Here is a 27517-nt window from a genome sequence, read left to right as displayed (position 1 = left end):
AATGGATGCCTAGAAAAGGTAAGGGTTCGAAGCCCATTAAGGGCCGAAGGAATTCTAAAAAAAATTCTCATATTCGGCCTCCTTCTATGAGCAAGAATCCCAATCTAATTCAAACCCATCACATAGGAACAATCCACCTGGATTCTGGTGATAACAGCTCAGGTGTGGTTCAGTCTGTTGGAAGTAAAAGGGAAACAATGGCAGACCATGAAGATCATGTGGAAGTGACTGGTGAAAACCAGGTAAGTAGGGAACAATCCACTTTTGTGTTTCCAATTGTGGATCCTGATACTGTGGTGCAAATGAAGAATATTCCACCATCATCTCTCCCTCATTTCCATGGTAAAGTTCATGAAGATCCTAACTCTTTCCGCTTCGAGTTTGATATTCTGTGTAGAAGTTATGATTATTCAAATGACGCTCAAAAGTTAAGATTACTTCCTGTTACTCTCAAGGACTCAGCTCTACGCTAGTTTATGGGGTTAGGAGGAAACACTATAGCCTCTTTGGATCAGATGAAGAGAGAATTCTTGTCTAAATATCAAGAATATTGCAAAACTCGGGACATGCAGGATGAGATTTTTACAATCATACAGGATGATGATGAAACTCTTGAGGACTACCTAGAAAGATTTTTGTATATTTTACAAAGGTCGAAAATTAAGCTTGATTCTAGTACTATTAGAACCTTGTTCTTAAGAGGACTTACTAATAATGCTAGAAATAATTTAAATCTATTAGGACAAGGTGATATTTCTCTGCAAACTTTTGAACAAATTTGTGAATTATGCAGGAAATTTTCAAGAAATCAGTATAGATCCAGTAGAGGAACTCAAAACAAAAATAGAAAAACCAAATCTAGTGATGCTATGATTATTGGACTAGAAAATAAAATGGAAAACATGAAAATTGATGTAATGAATACTGTTACCAAATAATTGGACTCTTTAAAATTTCAGCAAAAACTCATGGAGGTGTTGGAATTATGACACAGGTTTGGCTCGATGGCATAAGTGTTGTCCTTGATGGCAACTCGCTCAAAATTGCATATTACAAGTTCAAGCTCTCAAAATAGAAGAAAATGAGATATCCGCATGTTCCTGTTTACGAAGCCACAGATGTACACAGGTGCGTCAAGAAAAAGATGCGGACCTATCCGTAGGTGTACCGAACAAAAAGTGCAGTCGTAAAGTACACACACTTTCGTGTAGAGAAAAACATGCACACATGGGAAATCTTATGGTTGGTCCATGGTATTTAGTCTGACATTTTTGATCCTATGGTTTTGGTCCGTGGTTTTGCTTCTAAAGTATTGAACCCAGGTTTTGAGTCCCCAGTATTAGATCTCTATGGTTTTGGACCATGGTTTGAGTAAGGCCTAGTCTATAAAAAGGAAAGGAGATCATTTGGCTATGCACTCATGTGTTGAATATCTTAAGAAGAGCAAGATCTGAAGTACTGGTGATCAGTTGGTGAGTTTATAGTTGGACCTGAATCAAGGTGAAACCTGAGCATTAGAAGACAGATCTACTGATGGGTCGAGATCTCTATGGCGCATGATGATATCTATAAATTTGATAGTCTGGGGTATACTTGAAGTTTGATAAAGTATCAATACTCACAGGACCCCAGATGCAGTACAACGTAGGTAGGAGAACCGCATAGCAGAAACGGTGCAGGAGCGGAGAACCTCAGGCCAAACAGGACGCAGGTGCGGAGAACCGCAGGATAGACAAGGTGCAGGTGCAAAGAATCATAGACCAGACACGGCCCAGGAGTGGAGATCCATAGGCTTGGCACGGCGCAAGTGCGAAGATCCACAAGTTTCACATAGAGAGGGTGCGGATATCCGCAGGTTTCTATTGGTGAAGTTGCAGACTTTTCTTGAAATATGTTTTAGCTATTTCTGTCTATTACTGCTATGTTCACGGTTCTGAATTGGTGTCTGGTTGTTGTGTGTTGAGAAGTTATTGATTCAATATTTGTACAAGGAAGTTGGTTGATGGCAGATCTATTTGATGTTTGATTGATATTCATGGATCCAGTCTGAAAATTTATGAAACGTGGTCCCTGGAAGAAAAAGAGAAGGTTGTAGCCTTTTGCAGGTTGAAGCCTGTGTGCTGGTATAAGACTGCACTAGTACAGAATCACTGTAAAAAGAAGCTTCTAATTGAAAGAAGATAGAGACATATTGCAGCAGGTTGTTTTCACCCACATTGGGTTTCCACCTTATATCTTGTGTTATTTGGTGTGACTATTTGTTTTTCTTGTTTCTATTTACTATTATATGGTTCTCAATCATAGATTAATGATCAACATCTGAAGAATATATTAAATTATAAGTTTGGAAGGTTTATGCAAGTTTCATTAGTCAGATTTGCAAATATTTGTATAAATTGAAAAGAATTTGATAATACTGATTCACCCCCCCCGTCTCAGTATTATTTCCAACAATTGGTATCAGTGCAGGTCCTTTAGGAAAAGCTTGATTGCTTGAAGGGAGATCTATCATCATGAGCAACTATGAAAAGGAAGCATCTATCAGGCCACCGATTTTTTATGGAAGCATCTTCGTCTATTGGAAGGTAAGAATCACTGCCTATCTTCAATCTCTTGGTAAAGAAGTTTGGGATATTGTGGAAACAGGATACACATTTCCATCAACAACTCCTACGGATGCAGCTGGTAAGAAGCAGTATGAAACAAATGCAAAAGATGTCAATACTCTATTAGGAAGTCTATCTCAATCAGAATTCATCAAGGTTATGCAGCTCAATAGTGCAAAAGAAATATGGGACAAAATCGTTCTGAGCTATGAAGGAGATGAACAGGTAAAACAAGCAAAATTACAAACCCTTAGAATTCAATATGAAAGTCTGAGAATGCATAATGATGAAAGTGTGGCTGGCTATTTCCTATGTATAGATGAGATCGTAAATTGTATGAAAAACTTGGGTGAAGAAATTAAAGAAGTTGTTTTGGTTGAAAAGGTTCTAAGATCTTTGTCTCCTAAGTTTGATTCAAAAGTTTCTGCCATAGAAGAAAAGCAGAATCTACAGAGCCTTACCATGTCACAGCTGCATGGAATTCTAACTGCTTACGAAATGAGAAAAGGAGGACCATCAGACAGGAGAGAAGCTACATTCAAGGCTTCAGGAAAAGGAGATTACTATGAGTCAGGACATATGACAGAAGATGAGGAAGAATCAAATTTTGTCAAGAACCTTCAACAAGGATCTGGAAGATTCAGAGGTAAGATGCCTTTCAAATGCTTTTCTTGTCTAAGAGTCAGTCATTATGCTACAAAATGTCCTCATAAAGATCAAATGGACAAAGGTAAGGAACCTGTTAGATGGAATAGAAAATAGAATGTAAATAAGAGCTATTACACGCATGAAGACAGTGATGGATTGTCAAATAGTGATGAATATGAACAAGGTAATGATGATAGACTTTTGATGGCTTTTGAAGATGATGATTTCTTGGATGCTACAAATGAAGAAGGTCTTTATGAAGAAATTTCTAAACTTAAAGTTTGTTTAGAAGAAAAGAATATGATTATAGATACTCTAACATTCCAACTTGCCGAAAAGGATAAACACAATGAAAAGTTAGAACGTGAAATTGTGGGACTTAGAGAAGAAATTAAGAAAACAAAAGCCCTTAATCTCAGAATTGCTAAAGGATTTGAAACTCTAGATGATATTATCAATGTGCAACGTTCTCCTCTAATCAAGACAGGTCTCGGGTATTCGAAAAAGCATCTCAATCTCAGAAGCAAGCGCAGAAGCCATCCACCTCCAAAAGTTATCTTGATGCAGCAAGGAGAAGTGAACAAGCTGACAATCGACAAAAAAAAAATAATGCAGATCATCATGTAAATCAGGGACAATTTGCTTGGGGGCAATCTACTTCAAGGATGAACAAAAGCTTCAACCATAGGTAAATCATTCTCAATTTGGCTCAAGAATGGATGGAAACTAAAATCATATGGTTGGTAGATTTTATTTTCTCATGTCATAACTTTGGTCATAAAGCTGCTCATTGTGTTTCCTACAAGACCATCGTGACTAGGGAAGCTCAAAAACAACGGAGTATGACAGGAATCATGAAAAGAACCTACAATAACTTCTCAGCTCTTGAAAATGAAATATAATGTTCTATTTGTAACAACTTCGGTCATGAAGATTTTGAATGCAGAAGCAGGTTTCGGCAAACAACTCAAAAAGAGCAAGCTTCATTGAGTTCCAAAATAGGGAAAAAGAAAGAAATGCAACCAGAAAGATGTGGGATAGCCTTATATGCAGAAGGACAAGAAAATCAATGGTACATCAACAGTGGATGATCGAAACATATGACAGGAAATAAAGAAAAACTTCAGTCATATAGTGCCTTAGAAAAAGAAAATAAGGTCTCATTTGGAAATGACACCCTTGCATTCATAAAAGGTAAAGGTTCTGTTCGTTTGAAAGAAAAGGTCAAGGCTAGAAATGTTATGATATTGATGGCTTAAAGCATAATCTATTGAGTGTCAGTTAGATGTGTGATCAAGGAACTGAGGTAATATTTTGATCAAATGGTTGTATTGTTCGTGAGCTTGATACAGGAAATACAATGATCAGAGGCATAAGAACTCCTAATAACTTATGTATTCTCAAGGGAGAACAACAAAAATGCTGTTTAAGCAAGAATGATGAACACTGGCTATGGCACAGAAGACTAGGGCATCTTAGCTTCTCTCAGATAAGGAAAGCATGAAAATATCAAGTAGTTCGTGATCTTCCTGACATCAGAATTCCAAACAATACAATATGCAAATCATGTCAATTTGGTAAGCAAACTAGAACTAATTTCCTTGAGAAGGAAGGATCAGCCAGCAGGCCACTTGAACTTGTCCACACCGATATATGTGATCCAACTAGGAAGAGGTAACCTCGAGGAGAAGAGTATTTCATATTGTTCATTGACGACTTTTCAAGGATGTGTTGGATAGGACTCATGAAGTATAAAGATGAATCTTTCAAAAAGTTAAAGCCATTCAAAGCTTTGGTTGAAAGCCAATCAGATCGCAGAATCAAATGCCTCAGATCTGATCGAGGAGGGGAATTTACCTCAGATGAATTTTTCAATTTTTGTGAAGAACATGGAATAAGAAGGGAATTTTCTATTGTAAGGACTCTTCAGAAGAATGGAGTTGTGGAAAGGATGAATAGAACAGTTCAACAAATGGCTCGTGCTATGCTTGATGAGTCTGGAACTCCTGTAACCTTCTAGGGTGAAGCCACATTTGGCGCTGTTACTATTCTCAACAAGACAAACATCCGGGTAAACAACACTCAGACTCCTCATGAACTTTGGTACGGTAAGACTCCCACGGTAAAATACTTCAAAATTTTTGGAAGCAAATGCTACATTAAAAAGACTAATGAAAATCTTGGCAAGTTTGAACCTAGAGCAGATGAAGGCATCTTACTTGGCTACTCTCCCCACAACAAAGCTTACAAATGTTATAACAAAAGACTTGGTAAAATTGTTGAAAGCATTGAAGTGGTGGTTGATGAAGAAGGAAACACTCCTAGGTAGGTAAAATCTGAAGATTTTGAAGATGGCGAAGACTATCCGTCAACATCAAATCAGATTCATGATGAAGAAGAAACCCATGAGGCACCAGAAGAATAGATAAGGATAGAAGAAAAGACTCCATCCAGATACGTTTAGAAGAATCATCCAAAATCTCAAATTTTGGGGCAGAAAGAGGCAGGTGTACAAACAAGAAGAACCATTTCAGAAGCTTCAAGTTATCTAGCATTTCTCTCCTCTACTGAACCATAGAATGTAAGAGAGGCTTGCAAATATGAATGCTGGGTCAAGGCCATGGAGGAAGAACTCGAGCAGATTGAAAAGAATAATACTTGGGAGTTGGTTCCTAGACCAAAAGATAAGAATGTCATAGGGACAAAATGGATCTTCAAAAATAAGTTGAATGAAAATGGGGATGTGGTTAGAAACAAGGCAAGACTTGTTTGTAAATGGTATGCGCAACAGGAAGGCATAGACTTTGAAGAAACATTTGCACTAGTTGCCAAACTTGAGGCTATAAGGATGTTCCTTGCTCTGTCTAGCTTTCAGAAGTTCAAAGTATTTCAAATGGACGTGAAGTCTACTTTCCTGAATGGAGACTTGGAGGAAGAAGTATATATTGAACAACCAGATGGGTTTATTCTTGGAAATGATCCAAAACTTGTATGCAGACTCAAAAAGGCTCTCTATGGCCTTAAACAGGCTCCTAGGGCATGGTATTATCGGTTGGATAAGTACCTCCATCAACAAGGCTTTATAAAAGGATCAACTGATAGCAATCTATATATAAAGGTTGACAATGAAAAGTTGCTAATACTTGTTGTGTATGTTGATGATATCATCTTTGGCAGCAATGAAGAAGACATGAGTCAAAATTTTTCCTTGGTGATGCAAAAGGAGTTCAAAATATCCATGCTTGGTGAGCTCACATATTTTCTTAGTTTACAAGTCCAACAAAACAAAGACGATATTTTTCTATCGCAAACCAAGTATCTCAAGCAGATCTTGTAGAAATATGGGATGGAGGATTCGAAACCAGTGTGTACCGCTATGGTGACAGGATGCAGCCTCAACACAAATGACAAATCGATAGTAGTACATCAACCAATCTATAGATCCATGATTGGTACTCTGCTATATCTAACAGGTACCCGACCAAACATTATGCATGCAGTGGGAATAGTTGGAAGGTTTCAGGCAAATCCAAAAGAAACTCATCTTTAGGCAGTTAAGAGATTTTTCAAGTATCTTCAAGGAACTCAAAGCTATGGCTTATGTTATCCTATAGGTACAGATCTCACACTTCATGCATACACAAATGCGATTGAGCAGGAAGTGTGGATGACAGGAAAAGCACTAGTGATGGTGCATTCTTCATGGGTCCTAGATTAGTATCTTGGTTAAGCAAGAAACAAAGCTCTATTGCATTATCTACAGCTGAAGCAGAATATGTAGTTGTTGCATCTTGCTGCACACAACTCCTTTGGATGATGCAAACATTGCAAGGTCTTCAAATCACCTGCACTCCACCTATCTCTATTTTCTGTGAAAATACAAGTGCAATCAGTATTTCGAAGAATCCTGTAATGCATTCAAAGACTAAGCACATACCGATCAAGTATCATTTTCTCCGTGAACAAGTGCTTGAACAAAAGGTCAAATTGGAGTATTTTCCCTCTAAGGAACAAGTTGCTGATATTCTGACCAAAGCACTGCCCACGGAGACCTTTGAATACCTCAAACAAAAGTTGGGGGTAGTTGATGCATCATCTCGTTGTTGAATCTTACATGTTTCAGAGATTGTTGGTTGTACGTGAGTTTCATATGGGGTATACACATACATATGCTGGCTTATGTGGGTACAGTCGACTTGAAGAAGAGCAAGGATGAAGAGTTCGATATGGGTCTATCAGAGTCAATCTGGCACAGGTTTAGGGGGAGCATATATTCTTCTAATAATGTATTGTTGGCATTATCATAGAAGATCTTGGTTCAATTTTTCGGTTGTCTTGATTTCAGGAGGACCAAGTGAAGAAGGAGAACATGGATACTGATCTGAATAGTGCTTGATAGATGCTGCTGATATTTTGTCTCTATCTTTCTTTTGTCAAGGTCATGTAATGGCCTATCTTGGTTACTCCACTATGCCTAGGATGGATAATTTCATATGCCTATGGGAGTCGTATGTATGAGTCTTTGGTGATAGCAAGGTCAGTTATGATGTATAAAGTCATATTTCTTTTGTAGATCATCTTCTTGCAGATCTTGCCTATATGTCACAGGGAGCTTGGATAGAACAGCCGAGCAGAGATTTCAGCATGTACTCAGAGGGAGCATAGCCCTTTTCCCTTGATGTCGAAGGGGGAGAAAAGACTTTGAGTGACTTTGGGTTGCCATCAAGTCCAAAGGGGGAGATTGTTGGAATTATGACACAGGTTTGGCTCGATGGCGTAAGTGTTGTCCTTGATGGAAACTCACTCAAAATTGTAGATTACAATTTCAGGCTCTCAAAATAGAAGAAAATGAGATGCCCGTAGGTTCCTGTTTATGAAGCCAGGGTTGTACGCAGGCGCGTCGAACAAAAGATGCAGACCTATCCACAGGTGTACCGAACAAAAAGTGCAGTCGTAAAGTACATGCACTTTCATGGAAAGAAAAACGCGCGCACGTGGGAAATCTTATGGTTGGTCCATGGTATTTAGTCTAACATTTTTTATCCTATGGTTTTGGTCTGTGGTTTTGCTTCTAAAGTATTGAACCTAGGTTTTGGGTCCCTAGTATTGGATCTCTATGGTTTTGGACCATGGTTTGAGTAAGGCCTAGTCTATAGAAAGGAAAGGAGATCATTTAGCTGTGCACTCATGTGTTGAATATCTTAAGAAGAGAAAGATCTGAAGTACTGGTGACCGGTTGGTGATTTTATAGTTGGACCTGAATCAAGGAGAAACCTGAGCATTAGAAGACAGATCTACTGATGGGTCGAGATCTCTGTGGCACATGATCAGATCTGTAAATCTGATAGTCTGGGGTATACTTGAAGTCTGATAAAGTATCTATACTCACAGGACTGTAGGTGCGACACAGCGTAGGTGCTGAGACCCACATAGCAGAAACGGTGCAGGAGCAGAGAACCGCAAGCCAGACAGGACATAGGTGCAGAGAACTGCAGGACAGACAAGGTGCAAGTGCGGAGAACCGCAGGCCAGACACAACCCAGGAGCGGAGATCCGCAGGCTTGGCATGACGCAGGTGCAAATATCTGTAGGTTTCACACAGAGAGGGTGCGGATATTCGCAAATTTCTATTGGTGAAGTTGCGGACTTTTCTTGAAATATGTTTTAGTTGTTTCTATCTATTACTACTGTGTTCAGGGTTCTGAATTGGTGTCTAGTTGTTGTGTGTTGAGAAGTTATTGATTCAGTATTTGTACAAGGAAGTTGGTTGATTGCAGATCTATTTGATGTTTGATTGATATTCATGGATCCAGTCTGACAATTTATGAAACGTGGTCCCTGGAAGAAAAAGAGAAGGTTGTAGCCTTCTGCAGGTTGAAGTCTGCGTGCTGGTATAAGACTCCACCAGTACATAATCATTGTAAAAATAAGTTTCTAATTGAAAGAAGATAGAGGCATATTGCAGCAGGTGGTTTTCACCCACATTGGGTTTCCACCTTATATCTTGTGTTCTTTGGTGTGACTATCTATTTTTCTTGTTCCTGTTTACTATTATATGGTTTTGACTCACAAATTAATGATCAACATCTGAAGAATATATTAAACTATAAGTCTAGAAGGTTTATGCAAGTTTCATTAGTCAGATTTGCAAATATTTGTATAAATTGAAAATAATTTGATAATACTGATTCACCCCCCCCCCCTCAGTATTATTTCGAACAGGAGGAACAAGAGTCATTATGTATTTTATGTCCTAAATGTAGAGCCAAGCATCCTCCTAAAGAGTTTCGTCTTAATTTGAAAGAAACTAATAAGTGTGCTATTTGTGTAGAAGACCATGTCACAGAAAAATGTCCCTCTATACCAGGACTTAAAGCTATATTTATAGGGGGACAGCCTAAAGCTGAATACTTGTATGTTATGGGAGCAAGAAGAAATTGGCCTCAGGTAGGTGCAGGTATGGCTCTTGAATTTTCTCCACACTATTTTGGTTATAATTCACATGCATATTCTTATCCTAACATTAATCAACAGTGGTAGTATGGGAATCAATATCAGCATGGGCAACCTTCTCAACCATGGCAACAAGGAAGGAGATGGCCAACTCATTCTCCATATTCCTACCAACCACCTATGCAGTCATATCCATCTACACATACAACTTATTCAATGCCTCAACTTTCGAGTCAGTCTACTCCACCATTGCCTTTACCTCCACCTTTTTGACCTCCTCAGTTGCTTGCTCAACCTATGCCCAATCCTAACAAAAATAAATTAGTGCAAATGATCTATGTAACAAACCCACTTTTACCATTCGAGTACAAGTCTATTCTAGTTGGGGTTCATGATATTCAATTAAGATCGGGAAGGACTGTAACTGCAGAAAATCAGAATCAACCTAGAGTGATTGCTGAAGAGAAAGGAGAAGAGGAAACTCTTAACCATTCTCCAAACGTTTTCAATAAGTAGCCCTTACCCTCTGAATCCTTGCCATCTTCTTCCACCCAACCTCCCTTCCCAGAGAGGCTAGTAATCGAAAGAAGTGAGCCTATTTCTAAGACTAGCTTGGCATAAGAGCTTTGGAATCTTTTCATTAAGATACCTCTACTTCAAGCCATCAAAGAGATCCCTATTTTTACCAAGATTATTAAGGAACTCTATCTCAAGAAACCCAAGAGGAAGATATTGGAACCCCAAACCATTCAATTTTTTGGTAGGGTAGTAGAATTGATGACTGGATGTGTGTCTATGGAAAAATATACTGATCCTGGAAACCCTATTGTCTCAGTTCAAATTGGTAATGTTCTTTTCTCTAATGTTCTTATAGACCTACGAGTAGCCATTGATGTCATGACTAAGAAAACCATGGATCAACTTTGGTTATCTCATATTCATCCTACTACCACTGTGCTTAAATTAGCAGATAGATCTAAAATTAAGCTAGAAGGAGTATTGGATGATGTGATCATCTCATTAAATTCTTGGGAATATCCTGTTGATTTCATTGTGCTTCAGCCAAATAACCCAGTAAGAGGACATCCCTTGATCTTGGAATGACCATGGCTTGCTACATCCAATGCATATATTGGATGTCATTCCAGTGATATGTATATTTCACATGGAGATTCTAGGAAGAAAGTTACCTTATACACCACTGCCAGATCCATTTAGGACCTTCGAGATACTTTATGGTTGGATCAAAGCAGTGATGAGGAGACTCATCCCATTTCCGTTATCCATCAGTACATTAGGTCTTCTCAAGAAGATGAGATTCAAGATTTCCTTAATAATCTAGACACTATGCCTAATTTTGAGCTATTGAGCCATATTTTCAGCCTAGATTTTCAAGATAATCATGATTCTCATTCTTTTGTACCACTGCATTTGACCACCCCCTTGAATACTCCTGAGCCTGATACTACTCTTTTTGAGATTATCCCTGGTAAATCCTTGGATATTAGTTCAGATTTGGACTCATCTCAGCAGGAGCAACTTGTGAGTTTGTTGCAAAACCATCTCAGTGCCTTTGCATGGGGCTATGAAGATATGAAGGGTATTCCTCTTGAAACTTCTACACATCATATCTATATTTAGGAAGGAACCCGACCTGTTCGACAACCCCAAAGGCGAATGAATCTATCTCTCAGAGATATTGTGAAGGAAGAAGTACAAAAACTCTTGGATGCTGGTTTTATTTATCCTATTTCCGACAGTCAGTGGGTCTATCCATCAGTGCTAGTACCTAAGAAAGATGGAAGATGGTGTATTTGTATTGATTATCAAGAATTAAACAAAGCCACTCTCAAATATTATTTCCCTCTCCCTTTCATTGACCAAGTGCTTGATACCCTTGCAAGAAAGAAATATTTTTCCTTTTTGGATGGCTTCAGTGGTTATAACTAGATATAGATTGCACCAGAATATCAGGATAAAACTACTTTTACATGTCCATGGGGTAAATTCGCTTATAGAGTGCTTCCCTTTGGTTTAAGTAATGCCGCAGCTACCTTTCAAAGGGCAGTCCTGGCCATTTTTGTTGATCTAGAATTTGTAGAAATTTATATAGATGACTTTTCTATGTTTGGTGATTCTTTTGAGGAAGCTCTCAAAAATTTGGAAAAAGTACTTCTTCATTGTCAGGAAGCCCATCTCGCCTTGAGTGACAAGAAATATAGATTAATGTACAAAGCAGGAGTGGTACTTGGCCATTTTATTTCTGGTAAAGGTATCTAGGTTGATCGAGCAAAGATTGAAATCATTCTGCATCTTCCTACACCCAAAACTCAAAGGGAAGTAAGAGGCCTTTTAGGACATGTTGGTTAGTATAGGAGATTCATTGAATTTTTTTCTAAGATAGTTGCCCCTCTTTTCCGACTTCTAGCTAAGGATAGTGAATTTTCTTACACCACAGCTTGCCAACAATCTTTTGAAACATTGAAGGAAAGGTTATTACATGCACCAGTTTTGAGAGGTCCTAACTAGTCCCTTCCTTTTCACATTTCCTCTGATGCTTCAGATTTGGCTATTGATGCAGCTTTAGGACAAAAGGAAAATAAACAATCCTATGCTATTTATTATATTAGTAAGAATTTTTCTTCCACTGAAATAAATTATGCAGTTACAGAGAAAGAGTTTTTAGCTGTAATTTTTGCAATTAATAAGTTCAGGCACTGTATTATAGGATATGAAGTATTTGTACATACAGATCATTCCGCGATTAAATATTTGGTGAATAAGCCATTGACTAGCGGTAGAGTGACTAGGTGGTTACTATTGTTGCGGGAATTTAATATTACTATTGTTGATAGACTAGCAAAATCTAATGTTGTAGCAGATTTTATTTCTAGATTAGATAATCGTGGTGAAGAAACTCCTGTTAATGATCATTTTCTGGATGAACGTCTTTTTTCCATGTCAATAGATTCTCCGTGCTTTGCTAACATTGCTAATTACATGGTTACTGGGAAAACACCACCCCACTTATCCGCTCGTGAAAAGTGGAATATTGTTCAGAAAAGTGCTGCATACTCCTGGATTCAAGGAGATCTCTTTTACACTGGTCCAAATCTGATTATTCGTAGGTGTGTAAGAGAGGAGGAAGTGTTTGACATATTGAAATCTACTCATGGTGAACATTGTGGAGGCCACTTTGCTGATAAGCGGACTTCATATAAAGTATTGCGTGCTGGTTACTTTTGGCCTTCCTTGTTTAAGGATGCCAAACAGTACGTCAGGCATTGTGATAGCTGTCAGTGAATGGGCCATCCTAATCAATCCAATGAAATGCCTTTATGCCCCCAAGTTATGATCGAGCTGTTTGAAAAATGGGCTATTGATTTTATAGGGCCAATAAATCCAACGTCATTAAGTAAAAATCATATCTTGGTTTATACAAATTTTGTTACAAAATGGGTAGAAGCTAAAGCTATTTCTTTTGCTATAGAAAAAGTTGTTGCTGATTTTCTTTTTACTGAAACCTTTACTAGATTGGTGTGCCTAGAGAAATTGTTTCTAAAAATGGTCCGTAGTTTATTTCTAATCTGGTACAGGTTGTGATGGAGCAATACAAGATTCGTCACAGGAAATCCATGCCATATCACCCACAAGCAAATGGCTAGGTGGAATCCACAAACAAAGTGATCAAGTCCATTCTTACAAAGATAGTAAATATGCATCAGAAAGACTGTATTGAAAGATTACCATAAGTTTTGTGGGCATACAAAACCAATTGGAGAAATATCATGGGACATACACCATATGAGCTGGTATATGGAAAACAGGTTATGTTACCAATTGAATTCCAGATCAAAACTTTTAGAACTGTAGTTCAGTTAGGAATAGATCGCTCTCAGGCACAAAACAACGTCTTCTCCAATTAAATGAGTTAGATGAATTTCGTAGGGATGTTGTTCAGCAGAACATACTAATTTAGCAGCAACGCAAAAGGTGGCATGGCAAGTCTATTCAGAAAAAGCAATTCCAACCAGGTGATTGGGTGCTTTTTTATTGTTCTATATTTAAAATCTTTAAAGGTAAATTACATACATGTTGGATGGGACCTTATGAAGTGATCCGGGTATTTGAGAATGGAGCAGTAGAAGTTAAAACTATTGATGGACAAAATTTAGTATTCTTGGTAAATGGACACAGGTTAAAGAAGCATTTTCAGCCACTTACCACGAAATATTTTACACAGCAAGTCCAACAGCAATTCGGGACGATAGTGGTGAATGGTAATACCAACCTTTTGAAAACATGAATTCTTCTTCTTCTTAAAAATAACAAAAAAAATAAAAAATAAAAAAGTAAAGAAAAAAACATTTTCCTGTAATTATGAAAATCAGTCCGCTAACATGATTACAGAAGGATCAACCTGAAAACCATCGTGTTGGTAGGAAGATCAAAAATTTCTAATAAAAAGAAAATGTTGCTTGATCTTTAGATATGCTAGTGACCACCAAGTAAAAACAGGTTCAGCAGAATCAACCTTTATACAATTGGGGTAGTTAGCAGGGATATTTTTATTCAAGTATCACTTAATTTTTGCTGCACTTATTTTGTCTTGCACCAGTGTAGGCAAACCTTCCAGAAAATTTTCTACCTTTCTTCATATTCCAATTTCGTAATATTCCCTTAGTTTTCTTCTTCAATCCCAGAATGATTAACCTTCCCATATTCTTATGAATTTACCCTGTCTGTTTCGAAAAAAATCCCACTTTACCCTTGAATTTTTTCCTTATCTCACTTTTGTTTATCCCCTCTTGTCATATTGTTAGGTCCCTATACCAATAAGTGTCATATGTCATGATTGACTTGATGAGTTATGTAATATGTTAATACCTTTTCTTGTTGTAATGGTTTTCCATATTTTCTTAGGGTATACCCTAAAATAAAAATGAAAGGGTAAAAAGAATAAGATGGTCAAAAAATGAAAGAAAATGAACCCCAACAAAAGAAAGACCAAGAAAGTGTGCAAGTCTAAATGCCACTACTTTTTCACTTTTGCAAAACAAACAATTGTGTGCAGTTTGTCACTTATGCCACAATTCATGAATAGTCAAATAGTTTAAGCTTGGATAGCTCATTTTTCAATTTCATGTTATAGAGATGGAGAATAAAGATCTAACCAAACAATGTAATCTTGGTAGATAAGTAGAGTGAATAAAAGGAGCTCAACATTTTAATCTAAACCTTTAGATGTAATGAGTGCAGATTTAGATAGATACCACCATGTAAAAGAAAAAGTGTGAAAAGGGTTTGCCAGTCTAAATGCACCCAAATAAAGAAGTGAAAAATGATAGGTTAAACTAGGTAGGGTAGGTAGATGTTGGTTGCAGAATCATATATGATGAATGGTGACTCTAAATGTGTCAATCTCTTACTTTCATCACAAGGCCGAGGCATATATTACATTGAAAACATCTCGAGCAAAGCAAAGTCAAATAGTTAACTCCCCTTCTCATTTGCCCTAAATTTTCACTAATTTTTCCTAAATACTAAGGTATTTGCTAAATTAGAGGGGCTCAGAGCATTTATCTGACTTCTGGAGGGACCCGCCCTCAGCCCAATAATTTATAAAGCATAAGTATTTAAAACCATTCATGAATTATTCACTCACCTTCACAAGTCTTTTCCTAATTAAAATACCATTTTACTTAGGACAATTTCAAATATTTCTCATAAAAACCCTCTTTCACTTTAAGCCTAAGTTAAATACACACATTAAATGTTTTTAAACTTAGAGCTTTTTTATTTCATTATCATATTAACTTTTAACTTATATTATATAATTCCCATATAACGTTTACCTCTCTTGTACTATTTAAATATAAAATACCCCGAATTTCTATATATCCCACCCCTAGTTAATTATAATCCTAATGCATCCTTAATCGGGATTAATTAGTTAATCAGTAACTAATTAACAGCCCTTAATCCCCTGCCGCATCAATATGGGATTAGTTAACCTTTATGGTTAATTAATAACCTCCCCAACCTATCCCACCACTCCCGATATGATTAAATTAACCCTTGATTATGTCAGGCCAACCTTTGTTAAACCCCATCATATTTCATCTTCCGTCAACCGTTCGATCAGGTCCTCAATATCTGATGGCCATTATGAATATCGCAGGACCCTTTGTGACCATGCGTTAGTGTGTGATCACAAAGTAGTTTTTGGACAGTGCCTCCACCACGTGTCGAAAGACCTATGGAATCATTGGCTCCAAGTTCATTACCGCCCATCCCCAAAAGCGGTGTGATATGAAACCACTTACCACCTTCCCACATATGACAAAACGTCATATCATTTACCATTGACATCACCCGCCTAAAATCCAAAACCCCGCCAATCTTTGACTTTTGCAAATAAAACAAAAAAAAAACCATTTTCATTGTTTGTTCGGTAAACCTGTGCATCCATGCAAAATAACGTTGAGGTACTCCAGTCGAGTTTTCAGTGGCCAACTTGCTCCCAAACCTTGCAGTTGACGCTGCCTAGAACCCTCTAGCCACACCAGTACTTTCACTTCATTCTTCATCCCCCAAGAAGAGGTATTTATCAAATTCTCAACAAAAACCCTATAAATACTAGTTTTCCACTGAAATTGATGGAAAAGGATCAAATTTAAAATAATTTAGTCATTATTTTCATCATTTAAAGTCCCCCATAGCCATTGTGTTTCCCATTTCACAAAATAAAACCACATTTTCCTTATGAATCCATAAGAACCAGAAATGGAAACCCCTATGGCTTTAAATGTTGCACCCATTAATGCCCCTCATCGAGATTTAGACTATCTGCCTTTGGCAGATAGGGACTTCCAAATAAAAGACCTTGCCACTGATAAAAATCACCTCAAAGTCTTTTGCCAAAGTAGAGATAACTACCTAAATGGCTCTAATGTCCTAGGACTATGGGAATCCAATCTTCCCATATACTTTCTCCCCTCAGTCCATGTTTTCCTTGATATAATTCATCATTTCCATGCCAATTATGACCCTAACTGCAAAGCAGTTATGTCTCCCAGTCAAATGGTCCTCTTCTCAATAACTACTGAATCAATCAACGAGATGTTGCAATTTCACTCCAGTCAAGCTCTCAACCCCATTTCCATTGGAGATTTACTTGAGAAATCAACTAAATTATCCCAATCCGAACTTAATCGCCTCTATCAGACTTTCATACTATAGAAACATCAGCCTAAGGGCCCAACTCCTTATATGTAGACTTTATTCATAGATATGGGAAGACTCATAGTTGATATGATATCTGCTATTATGGGATTTAACACTAGTGAGTATGTTGATGAGTTAACCCTAGTGTTGTTATCAATCTTTACTCTTCGACAGCCCCCTACTGTCAAGTATGATTATGCCTCCTTTATTGCTGACAAAATTCGTGACCAATTCATGAGACTAGAAAATGAAAGAGTTTTCAAGTACACCACCTTCATATATCATCTCATGCTTTATTATCGGTCAGAAAATTTCCCTTTCCCTGTCATCAAACTTGATACCAAGTACAATACAAGATTTGTTATCTTTTGGACTTCTATCTTCCATGAGTCCTTTGATACCCCTTACTCCTATAATAAGTTCATTGATCAGTTTGTTCATCCAGCAATCACCTTATTGACAGGGATTTCCCCTCCCAGGATCAGTGGTGACATTAAGAGGATCCTTCAGCTCTCCAAGCAGTACAGAATAGGTGACTGGTATTTATACAAGAATTATACAAAAATCAAGATATATGGGTGTGAGCTTTTCCCTTTCAAGTTACCAAAATATGTTCCAATCTCTGCATTGGAATATTTCAAACAGATAATAAATTCAGACTTGGTTCATTTTCACAAAGCGATAAAGAAAGCGCAACTCAAAATCAAGAATGAATTAGGCCCTTTCGTCTACAACACTAGGGAAGCTTGGAGAGAGGCAGAGAGAATTTTAGAAGATCACCTTAAATTACACAGAAGTTTTGGTTGGGTTCCATATGACCCTCATAGCTTTATCTATGATAGAAGAATGAAGAATAGGCTATCACCATATATACACCATAGAATCCCAAATATTGAACAATTTTCCAACATGGGTGAATGGAGGGAGGGGACCTTAGTAGAAACTGATAGTGAGTAGGTCAATATAGAAAACGTTATGAGGGATCTTGAAAAAACACTTGACATGGATTCTTTTGAGCAGGTACAATTTGAGTCTCCTCAAAGGTCACGGATCAGTGCCTCTACAGTTGAAACCTCTCAGTAGCATTCATAAGATACTAGCACACCATTTACAGGGACATCTAAGGGAAAGGGACCAGAGACCAGTACTCAAGCCACAGAGCAATCCACAATGTCAAAGAAGCATAAAACTTCTCAGGGGCAAGTTAAAACACAGGCTCAACAAACTCAGGTTAATGTAGAAGAGCCCCCAATTTTGCAGACTCCTTTGAGTGAGGAAAAGAATAAAATGAGAGACAGGGAAGAAACCACCCCTTCGAGTGGTCCATCAGGCCAGCTTGGTGCTAAAAGGCACAGGTTGAATCCTCTTTCTGAGGAGGAATTTTTTGAAGAGACTACTGATAGTCGATGAAAAGAAGGTGTAGATAGTCATCAAACTTTCCCAGTAGGTGGGACATCTACTAGGTCACAGAGACAGGAGCTAGAGAGAACAAACTGCAGAGGAATCATCTTTTAGGCCACCAGAAGAGACAATCTAGATATCAAAAAGAAGTTTAAATAAATAAAAGCCAGAAATGAGCCATTAAGGATCCAGGTCTACAATCAATATTTGAGAATGGCTCCCACTAATCAAAACAGGTTGATGTCATCCTATGACATCCAAGAAGGTGAAATGATAACGAGTTTTTTCAAACCTAAAGTGCAACAGCCTCAATCAGCAACAGATTACCTCAAAACCAATTTTAAGGTCATGGCAAAGGACATTCATCCCTTGGACCAAATTGAGTTACACAAACAGATAGGGGATGTGGTCTATTCTACATTGACTAGTAAGGCCATGATGGCGCAAAGATTGGAAAATTCTTTGAATAATACAACTGCCCAATTATAGCTAGAGAAAGCCTCCTCACAGGCTAAAGACAATAGAATAAAATCTTTAGAAGAATTGATCATTGGATTAGGTCATGATCCGAAAAATATGAAGGTTGCAGAAGCCTTAATCAAAAAGAAAGATGAAGACATATCTTCCTTAAGAAAGCAACTAAAATTGCCTCCTTTAAGGCATCCACAAAAGGTCGAGGTCATAAAGCAAAGGTCTAAAGAAGAGCTAATGGACTTAGGCCTAAAACTTAATGAACAGTTGAAGGAGACTAAACAAGAACTAGAAAAATCATTGAAGGACAAGTAGGGAGAGTCGACCTCTCAGCCTCCCAATGTACCAGTGGTTTCCATTGCAATCCCTTCAACCCCTGGAACAGCTCTGGCACCAAACATTCCAGTAGTCACAGCAGAAGCAATAGTAGGAACAACAACAACAGGAATAGCACAAGCAGGAATTTCAACTCTAAGCACAGAGGAATTAATAAAATCAATGGAGGAGATGAAACTCCAAGTTTCAGAGTTGAAAAAGGTAAAAGAATGATATGTTACCTTAGAATAGAGATATGATCTTTCAAAGATAAATTTTTCAGAAAAGGTGAGGGAAATTAAAGGATTAGAACAAAATGTGAAATCATTGGAAAAAGACCTCACATTTGACAAGCCCTTAGCAGACATTAAGAAGATTCTTCGGACCAACATCACTAAGTCAATAAATGATGTTTGGCCATCAATATAAATAATTTTTGAGCAAATTATTTAGTAAAGGAAGCCCTAGAAGAGATTCAGAAGACAAAAGTAGAATTAGGAAGAATGCCTGAGGAAGCCACCAGGCTCATAAATTTTTTGAATACCAAGAATAAGTACCAGCTTGAAGAACTGGGCATCGAAGACAGAGCAGGGATAATTCTGGAAATCAAGAAGGTATTAACTAAATGGTCTCTGATGTAAAATTTAGAAAGAAGATGCCAAAACATGCAGGAGGAAATTAATGTTTTTATGGAGAAATTTGGTATTTTGCAGAACAAAGGACTACCTAGTCCTTTAGTTATTAATGATAAATTAAAGAGGCATATATATTATGTGGAAAAATTGAATCAATATGTAGGTAATCAAGCAAGCTAATCAACCAGTACATCGGCACCAAAGGCACTGCCTACAGGCAGAGTTCACTATGACAGTCTAGAGAACCTCTTCTATGTTGAACATGAGTTGAAGCATTTGTTTCTGTTTCAGCCTACTTTTTTCATGTACACTGAGACTAATGAAATCCTCAGAAAACTCAAAAGGACCAGAATACCACAGACAAAATGGTGGGAAGAAATGCTAGAAATTTTGTACTTTATCCCTGGTAAAAATTAAATTTTGATTATTTACTACAGTTAATGATGGTAAAAGAGGAGAAAAAGAGTATCAGAGTAGGTCAAAGTGTATCAGTGAGAAAGTGAAAAGCAGAACAACCAGCACTAAGTTACGAAGAAGATAGCAAGATGCTTCATCTTAGGGCCTGCCTCTAGCTCATTCATAAAAAGCAGGTACAACAAGCCATCAATTTACATTATCTACTATCTACGAGACCATCTGTCTCTATATTCATGTAACTTATAGTTAGTCGCCCTAGAATATATCTCTCTTTGTTATGAGATATTTTGTTGTAAAATTTTTGTATAAATACTCCCTCATTCAGAGTATTGGGGGTGGATTCCTAGACATTGCCGTAAAACTGATTACTTTGGAATAAAGTATTGTTGGACACATTTTGAATGGCTGGCTGGATGAAGAATTAATGCAAAGGAATTTTCACAAGATTCATGTGCAATACACCGGACAAATAAGTATTTTATAACTCATGTGTTATTGTTCTCTTGTTTATTATATCGATTATGTTTCATATCTGAATATTAAAATGAAAAAGAATAATTCAGAAAGTGCTTCAGTGCAATCTGTCTTCAATTGTTTTTATTCTAAACGTTTTCTTCTAAACTAGCATGAACAATGAATTCTTAATTGCTCTTGTTTCCTAGTTTACTCATTTTGATCGTTTAGTAAAGAATTCTTAACTACTCTTTGTTGGTGATCATTCAAGTTCTCTCCTCTTAAAACATGTTGAAGGATTCTTAATTGCCCTTCATCCCTTTTAAGTCCATCCCATCTTTCAAGTCTCTATCTGCTCCCTATTTAGCTATCTTGCCCTGTGAAGCGATCTGTTGTGAAGAAACCAAATCCAGTTGAGCGATCTTCTTTGACTCCATTAGCCCAATGGCCTAAAATATTTAGTTCTACCCATTTGCTACTGAATTTTGCCACCAAACACAATCAAAATCCCAAGCTTTCATAACTATCCTAATATCTTTCAAAACCAAAGTAAACCTTAAAGAGAGAGCCCTCTCTGGATATAGATTGGCTAGATTCCGTACCATAAAGTTGGTTTATGGTTACCTCAGACCCCTTTCATCTTCTTACAACTTCTAGGAAAATCTGAGTGATAACAGGTACTATTCCTAGAGTCCCTGTAACACAATTCCTTCCCATTCTAGAATTTCCCTTTTCCCACTTCTTTGTCCCCTCATGAATTCATTGCAGGATCTCGTGCAGAAAGAGAAAGAGGATATGCTCTAAAGTATCAATAAAGGGTGAAGAAAATTTCCAGTATAAAAGTGAGGAAGTCCAGCCTATATTTTATTTAAATTCTATGTTGTTTCTTAGATATTATGCTTGCACTAATGCAAGCATGTTGTCCTATATGATAATGCAAACAAAATGGTACCTGCAGAATAGCATAATTTAAGAGGTGCAAGCAGATCAGTGCAAGCATGCACCTTGTTAGAAACATAATACAATTTTTTCTTTTCATAGTATATATCATAGGAAAATGGTCATCATGAAAATTTATAAGGAGTCCTTTCACTTAGTTGATGAGTACTCGTGTTATCATATTAACTAGGAGAAAATTATTTGAAGTACAAGGTGTTTTTAAGTTAAGAATCATGATCATTTCTTAATGAATGCTAAGTTATCTTTTTTGAATTATGAAGATATGCAGAATTGTTTAACCGTTTCTTGGACATAATTACCCCTTTCTGCCATAATCCTAGATGTCCTTCACTCATAGTGATTACCTCACCTAGCCATTAAAACACCGCTACAAGTACCATTCTGACCTGATCTCAAAGATGTTGTGCATCCAAAACTATTTTACTGGAATGAATGGGTGATAAGATGGAAAGGATGGTGGACAGTTGGATCCTTATCTATAAGAACCAATTTTCTCGGTGTTGCATGTAAAATTCTCGACTATTCATAGCTATTATGAAGTGAAGTCATTTGTTCAAAGTGAACCCTCGTCTCTCAGTAGGGTAGAATTGACTGTCGAGTATCGCAATACTCTTTCACTATTGTGAGACTCGAGCTTTCTTCAATTCTTGCATAAGTTTGATGAGCACGACAGAGGAGTGGCCTTACAGTTTGCCAGAAGTTTCAAAAATGGCCAAGTAAAAATTGGGCCTCTAAAATTTGAAGTTACAGAAGAATTTATAGCAGTAGCGACAAGCTTGGAAAATACTGGTGAGTAGTGGTTTAAAAATCAGAAACGAGAAAGGAAGAAATGGCGGTGTTTTGTCGTTGACAAGAAGATGGAGGTAGATTGGAAGGAAGGAGTTCCATGTAGTGCCCTACTGGGACAGTGGCAAGACCTCCTTTTCATCCTGCAGAAATTTGTAACATGTGAGGGAAGGTAGTCACGCACTTTTGTATACCATTTCAAGATGTTGTAGAATTTCGAAGCCGCCCAGCACATTTTGTGGAGGATGAATAACCCCTATTTTTTCCTTAAGAGCTTGGAGAAAATGGCCAAAGGTGTGCGGGAAGGACAAGCAGACCGAGCTGACATGAATTTATATCACCACAACTTGATAAATATTTTGGTCCAGAAACAACTAGAAGTTAAAGGCATGACCTGGGAGGCATTGTTAAAACAACTACATAAAAACACAACTGCTAGAAAGGAGACAGAGGACCCCACCAGCACAATCAAAGGCCCGAGTAAGAATGAAAAGGGGAGTCCTTCTTGCACCAGTGAAAAAATGAAATGACCGGAAAAATAAAAAGAAGGAAGGCCCACATCTCCAAATAAGAAGACAACTAGTGAACCTTTTGAACGGATTCCTTTTATGCCACCAGTATAGGCGCAAACCCCTGAAAAAGACAACCTATCAGTCTTTGCAGACGCAGAAAAATTTTCAGAGGTCGAAGATGACACTCTGTTGGTAGATTTCATTAAAAAGCCCTGGAAAAAGAATAAAGAATCTGATGCAGACAAAGAACCATAGTCCCCACAAGGTGTTGAATCCCCTCCTGCACATATACAAGAAGAAGCACCAGTTTAGGAGGAAGCACCAGTAGAAGAAGAAGAACTAGAAGAAGGAGAAGGAGGAGAAGAAGAACTAGGAGAAGAAGAACCAGAAGAAGAAGAAGTAGGAGAGGAAGAGCCAGAAGAAGAAGAACTAGAGGAAGAAGAATTTCCTGATGTAACCATGAGGGATATTGAGGTCCCTGAGGAAGACATAGCCACTATTGAGACAGAAAAAGAAAAATATTTGGTAACTCCTGCTACTCGGGTACTTGAACTAGAGCTTCAAGTGCAGAACTTAGAACAACTCATACCTAAAGTGAAGGAAGATAAAGAATAGGGTAGAGAAGAATTAACTATGGAGATTCAGAAAAAGAAAAGAGAAGTTAAAGTCTACAAGTACCAAGCTGCGCAATGTTTTAAGTGACCTGAAAAGGTGACAAAGAAACTAAAGAACATAAGAAAGAAGAAGTCTGAAACATTGCAAGCTGATGTCAGTATGCCAGATCAGGATTGAGTTGGAATGCTTAAAGTTTTGAAGGTTTATTTTGCAAAGGTAAAGAGTTGTGTGAGGACACACAACAGTTTAGGGATGGGAGGATGTTAGCTCCCTAATTTTCTCTCTTATTGCCATTTTCCCCTTCCTAAATCATAACCATTTACTAATGTTTTACCTCTCTTATACACCCTCATCTTGCACCAGTCTAAGAACAGTGACATATTTCGTATGCACTTTATTTCTCATATTTTTAACTTAACTCAGCATTAATTAATCATTTATTACATGATTTCTTACTTTTAATCACTCTTTCTAACTTATCGATATCTCCAATGTTTATTTGGTAGTTATAGTACTTATTGTGACCGCTGATCTTAGTGTAGGATTGGATCTTGCACTGTTGCCAGCATATCCAATCCTTGCAGCAGATCCGAACCTCCTTGATCACCGCCTCATTTTGAGCAGCTTCAGCCATGACAACAAGATCGATCCAAAGGTAGCTGAGATTGAATCGCCTCATTTTGAGCAGCTTCAACCACAAAAGCAAGATCAATCCAAAGGCATTCGAGATCAAAACTGAGAAGAACGAAAGCTGAAGATTGGCTACGGCCAATTTTGTTAACTGTCTAAACTTAAAGGCCGAGAAGCTAAATTTTGTGGTTGGTTATGTAATCAGTTGAATGATCTATCTTGGCCCTTAGCCAAATATCTATATAATGTCGAATGTAAATAGGACTAAGGGAGTTTTGGGGTAGAATAGAATCACAGCCAGAGAGGTGGTAACAGGTTGTTGTATTTTGTTATCGCCCGAATCTGGTCTGGACAATGTATTCACGCATGTGCTTGCCTCAATGAATTAATAAAATGGAGCTTTGCCTCATGTTTTATAAATCACATTTCTTTATTTGAGATGATCAATTGATCGAAGTACTGAGCAACGTTTTTATTTAAAAGGGAAATGCACTGGTTGGCTACGACACAACCAACCTAGCATGTTTACCCTATTTTCTGTTTCCTGTAATTTGTGTTTTATATTGTCAAGTGTGATTTAATTTCAAGCACATGCATTCCTGTTTAAGTGAAAGTGGATCCATTATGTGAAGTAGATAAATTTCCTTTCTTGCACTTGAATTCATATTGGTTTTCCCCGCCTGGTCCAAGCAGGAGAAATAAACCTACACCAATTTAGGTTGGTGTGATATTTCCTTTTTTGCAGTTCTATTTGGTTGGTTTTCCTCGCCTAGTCCAAGCAGGAGAAATGAACATGAACCAGTGCACGTTGGTGTGATGCAGCAAGCCTTCTTAGTCTACTTCCCGCAATTTCCTTTCTTTCATTAAATGCTTTATGATAGGATAAATGTATATGGATTGATTCATTATTTATGCACTCTGTCAAGATTAGAAACATTCATTTTTATGTGTGCAATTTGATTTAACAGTATAATAGCACTTGCAGTAACTAAGCCTTCATTTTAAGAATTAAATGTTAAGTGCAAGAAGCTCTGATCTGGTGCAAGAACTAGTTTCTTGCCATAAGATCTGAGTGATTTGAACCTGGAAAAGTTCAAGCCCTTACAGGAAGTAAAATGCCTTTAGTAAAGACACCATTTGTACCTTCTGCATAAATCTTTGTTCCTGCACTAGTGCAAGCAGACTGCGATAGTGCAGGACATATTAGTGCAAGAAGGAAATATCTAAAGGAGAAGATTTAAAGGGCCCATTTGATGAGACCGCTAAGTGTCTCTGTTGAAGAAAAACACACACTCAGTAGTTAAACAATAGTTAGCTAGAGTGATTTCCCCTTTATTTTTAATTCCCTTTTGCAAATGCATTATTCCTTGTTACAGTCTTAGATTATTTTGATGGTTCAAGTTGCCTTTTTCTCTTTTTAGTTTGATTCTGCAATCTTTCCTTTAAAGAAAGTGGGGATTTATATTAGAAAGATTCATATGATCTATGGCATTGCCTGTGCTTCGTCTCTAAGTTTACGGATCCCCCAAGTTCTATAGTGATCATGTCAACAAAGGGAGAAATCCTTCATTCATCATTGGTTAGCTCTTTTCCCTTGATGTCGAAGGGGGAGAGTAACTTGGTGTTTGAAAATCGTGGTGCTTATCTTGATTATTTTTACAAGTATTTACATGTTGTGGTGACCAAGCACCCAAGTGGTTTCCATTAAGCCCAAAGGGGGATATTGTTGGCATTATGACTAATGTGTTGTCCTTAATGGCAACCTAACTGATGAGTTGTCTTTTGATGGTAACCTACTTGATGAAGATGTCAATAGGATGTGCCTACATGTGACAAAGAGTTTGGTTAAATACATAGCAATTCAGAGATAGAGGAATGATAAATATGAAGTTTGAAGAAGTATACACAGGTTCTATGAAGAAAAGTCACGTACATAGGTAGGTATGAAGAAGAAAAGGCGCATAAAGTTTTTGCACCATGGTATTCCAAATACCAAGGGTCTTTACCATAGTATTGACCCATGGTATTGAGCCTAGCAACAAATATTTGATCCCATCGACATTAGTGTAGTTTTGACATGTGGTATTGGATATGGCCTAAGCTATATAAGGATATGAAGATCAAAGTACTTGTGTGTGAAAGTGATGAAGGTTTCATGAATAGTTAAATATGAAGCAAGAGTGCATGTAATTGGCTACTAATGAAACTAGGTATGCACCCGAGAATATGATGATGGATCAAGTCCAATAGATCTCAAATGAATATGTATTGGATGATATTCTTATGCATTGATTTGGTCTGTGGTGATCATGGTTTTACTTGTGCTCATTTTGTGTATGCCAAAGTATGGGTATGTGTGAAGTTTTGTTGTGTAGCGAAGGTTTGTGTTAATAATTGCATATCTGTATGTGAGTTTGATAACCTAAAAGGTGCATACATATGCGAGTTTACTATTGATAAGTTGCGTATTGATTTAGATCTGTACGTGGGTGTGATTCCTAAAAAGTGCATATGCACATAGAAGTGTTTTGATGAAAGTGCGTATAAAAGATAAGGTTTTGTTGAATAAGATGTCTGATTAGTCTAATCAGTCTTGTTTTGTTTCATATGTCTGTCAATGAAGTCTTACTTGATGATATAGCATTAATAGTTATGTTTGAGGATGAATTGATTGAGGCTTGATATGTTGAAGAGTGATGATCCTACTAGTTGTATGTGATTTAGGATCGGTGATGGTTCTGTGACTATTTCAGAATGATTCAGTGGTTTTGTGTGTGACTTAGAGTTTATTTCAGAATGATAGTGATTCAGTTTCAAGTTTCAATGCTTTTAGATTTGTACGCAGGAATTCTTCAAGGAAGTGACATATACACGTGGATATGCTAAAGTAAAGTAATGTATATATTCTAAAATTTTGTTGATCAATGAGTTAATGCATTGTTTGGGTTCAGTGTTGGTATTATGGTTACTGTGATCTAATTACTTAGGTTTTTTGAGAATAATTTGATTAATTTGGTTCTTAGTTAATTCTGTGATTGGTTGATTCAGTTGGTTCAATGATTACGTGATTTTCTTGCAATAATCAGTTTCAATTTTGATATTTGGTAGTGGGCTTAAATGATGGTAGTGGATCTAGTCTAAAAAGTTGATGAAAAGTGGCCTACAAGTTGTGATGTTTTGTATCAGGTGGATCTAGTGTGAAAATTTATTAAACATGGCCCATGATGGTGTTGAGAGTTGGAGCCTTCATTGAGGAATTTGAATATTCCTTCCAGTCGTAGCCGGTAAATTATATTAGGGGTTTGGAGCTCCCTTCGGGTGGGTGTTGGTAAACAAGATCAAGGGGTTGGAGCTCCCTTCCAGTGGCTACTGGAAAACAATAGAGGGT

Source organism: Pinus tabuliformis, chromosome 8 (assembly GCF_031772625.1).
Source record: "Pinus tabuliformis cultivar Carrire ecotype Pingquan chromosome 8, CPIR1, whole genome shotgun sequence".
Taxonomy (NCBI): domain Eukaryota; kingdom Viridiplantae; phylum Streptophyta; class Pinopsida; order Pinales; family Pinaceae; genus Pinus; species Pinus tabuliformis.
This window is presented reverse-complemented; position numbering follows the sequence as displayed.